General features: G+C 50.6%; 1 pseudogene; it reads left to right on the forward strand.

Annotated features, from left to right (window-relative positions):
* Positions 1-722: 722 nt before the first annotated feature.
* Positions 723-1,909, forward strand: LOC136374906 (olfactory receptor 14C36-like; annotated as a pseudogene).
* The last annotated feature ends 1,368 nt before the right edge of the window (positions 1,910-3,277 follow it).

Consider the following 3,277-nt stretch of genomic DNA (forward strand, 5'->3'; position numbering starts at 1 on the left):
CACTCAGGGCTGGGAAGGGGCTGAGAAGTGACTGCGGGAGAATCACTGCCAGCCCTTGGCACAGGAACCTCTGGCTGCAGGACAATGCAGCTGCAGCTCCTGCAGTGATCTCCTACAGCTGGAACATGCCAATGCCTACAGACTCTGTGAGTACATTCTCTGATTGTGTCTTGTGTGGAGCAGCCAGGGGTGCCCAGGGCTGTCCTGCAGAGCAGGGTCCTGCAGCCCAGGGCGCTGTGCTGGGGCAGGGACTCTGCTGCCTGCCAGGGACAGCTCTCAGCCAGCCCTGGGGGCTGCTCCCAGCACTGGGGGACAAGATCTGGGTGGAAGGAGACAGCTGGTAAGGCTTGGAAGTGTTCTCCTTGTGTGGTGAGGATGCTGCATTGTTCAGGACTGCTCCCAGCATGACATTTAACTGCAGAATATTTTCAAGTAGATTATACAGGGAGCACAGCGAAGGCAGCAGATGCATCAATGGGGAAATCCTGCTTTGTTAATCTACTACTCTGTGTTGCCTGGATGGGAAATTGCACATAGATATTCATCTTCAGTTAAGGCTTAGAAAAATAAAACAATTTCTCTCAGACCTTATAAAACCAGGCAGTGACAGAAATCAGCAGAGGGCCCCTTGCAGGCAGCATCAGTGTTGCATTTTCCAGCCTCCTCAGGGTTGCTGTGATGTTGCCATCAGAGCCTGCAGAGCCAGAGCTGCCCCTGGGCAGTGCCTGAGCTGGGAGGGGTCTGCAGGGCAGAGCTGAGCCCCCAGGGCTGGGCTGGGCTCTGGCAGCACTGGCAGGGCCCAGCCCTGGGCACAGGGAAGCAGCTGCAGGCAGGGACAGCTCCAGGCAGCAGAGCCCTGGGCAGGCAGTGGGGGGAAAGTGCCACCAAGCTGTGCTGGGATATTGAAAGTCCTCTCCAAACTGAACTATTCCATGATTACTGTTTTTACAGATCCCCATGCCAAGACACTGCAAATGTCCAACAGCAGCTCCATCAGCCACTTCCTCCTGCTGGCACTGGCAGACAGGCGGCAGCTGCAGCTCCTGCACTTCTGCCTCTTCCTGGGCATCTCCCTGGCTGCCCTCCTGGGCAACGGCCTCGTCATCGCTGCCGTCGCCTGCGGCCACCACCTGCACAGCCCCATGTTCTTCTTCCTGCTCAACCTGGCCCTCAGCGACCTGGGCTCCATCTGCACCACTGTCCCCAAAGCCATGCACAATTCCCTCTGGGACACCAGGGACATCTCCTATGCAGGATGTGCTGCTCAGCTCTTTTTCTTTCTGTTCTTCATTGCAGCAGAGCTTTCTCTCCTGACCATCATGTGCTACGACCGCTACGTGTCCATCTGCAAACCCCTGCACTACGGGACCCTCCTGGGCAGCAGAGCTTGTGCCCACATGGCAGCAGCTGCCTGGGCCAGTGCCTTTCTCAATGCTCTCATGCACACGGCCAATACATTTTCCCTGCCCCTGTGCCATGGCAATGCCCTGGGCCAGTTCTTCTGTGAAATCCCACACATCCTCAAGCTCTCCTGCTCCAATCCTATCTCAGAGAACTTGGGCTCATTGCTGTTTACTGCTCAGTTTAGGTATTGGCTGTTTTGTGTTCATTGTTTTCTCCTATGTGCAGATCTTCAGGGCTGTGCTGAGGATCCCCTCTGAGCAGGGACGGCACAAAGCCTTTTCCACCTGCCTCCCTCACCTGGCTGTGGTCTCCCTGTTCCTCAGCACTATAATGTTTGCTCACCTGAAGCCCCCTTCCATCTCCTCCCCATCCCTGGATCTGGCCCTGTCAGTTCTGTACTCAGTGGTGCCTCCAGCCCTGAACCCCCTCATCTACAGCCTGAGGAACCAGGAGCTCAAGGCTGCAGTGAGGACACTGATGACTGGATGGTGTCAGGAACATTAAACTGCTGGCATATTTCTGCAAATAATTTGTAATAAAAGTCATCTTTGATACTTCTGGTTGTTTTCTTCTTGAATGTTCTTTTTCTTTGTTTTACTCCTTTATTCTTGTCCACAATGCAATTATCATTTTTTGTGCCATTTCTCATTTTGTTTCTATCCACCTTCCATGTGGCCACAATTTGTGTCAATGAGGGGCTGTGCTCTTGATGGCTTTAAAAGAACTCAAGGATCTCCCAGCCAAGTTTTCTGCAGAGATGCCCCTTTTGTTCCCTTCTCTGCAGCTGCAGCAGCAATGTCTGTGTGCAGAGCTGGGGGCAGATCAGGGCTGGCACAGCAGCTGTGGCCAGGAGCAGCAGCCCTTGGTGTTGGCAGTGCTGCTCCCGTGGCCCTGCCCCGCTGCCCTCCTGGCCCTGGTGTTGCTGTAGGGCCTGAGTGCTCTCGGGGCCGGGCACAGGGCTGGGGGTGGCAGTGCCGGGGCTGCAGCAGGGACAGGCCATGGGCACTGCTGGGGCAGCGCTGACGCCTCAGGGCAGGGCCTGGGGGCTCCAGCCTCCTTGCCCAGGCTCTCTCAATATGAAAACAAGGTTCACTTTCTTAGAAAATTTACTGGTTTTAATAAAAAAATAATAAGGCAATTAGGAAATAGAATTAAAACAGAATCTCTGCTGCGGTTCCATGGCATGGAGCCAAAAACACACCCTTCCCTTTCAGAAGACTGGTTTAAATGGGTCAGTATGTTACATATTCAGTAGACTTTAATGCATTATTCAATCATTCATTTGAGTTCAGATGCCCTCCTAGCTTCAAGCCCCAAACCTGCCCCATTTTACTCATTTAGCATTTTATCACTCTTTTTTCTTTCGTCGCACCTCTTGGACACCTCATGTCCAATTTTTTGATAACAGAAGATCAATAAATTCCTTCTTGGAGCTTTGGTTCACTGTTATCTTCACCTGGATATGGGGGAGGACCCCCTCTATCTTCTGGTTTGGCCAGTTTACATGATACAAAAACAGTATTTTACTTTTAACACTATATTACAACCTCCCAAAACTATACATATTCATCACATCACTTTTTCTAAACCAGAATAAAAAGAAGCTAGAAAAACCATCCCACATTATACATATAGGATTCATTTAAATTTTTGCGAAAAGCCTACTTTATAATATGCATTTATAACAAAATCTTCCTCTTCCATTTTTATAAATGAGAAGTGGGTTTTATGGAAATGGGTAAATTGTAGTACACACTTAGCAAATTATATAAGCAACACACTTTTAGAATCACGTGTCCATGTAAGGTTTGGTGTAATCTCCTGCTGGATCTCAGCCTTGAATAAATGATGCCCTTTTTAACACCAGTTTAGT

This window comes from Sylvia atricapilla, unplaced genomic scaffold (genome assembly GCF_009819655.1).
Source record: "Sylvia atricapilla isolate bSylAtr1 unplaced genomic scaffold, bSylAtr1.pri scaffold_194_arrow_ctg1, whole genome shotgun sequence".
Classification (NCBI taxonomy): Eukaryota; Metazoa; Chordata; class Aves; order Passeriformes; family Sylviidae; genus Sylvia; species Sylvia atricapilla.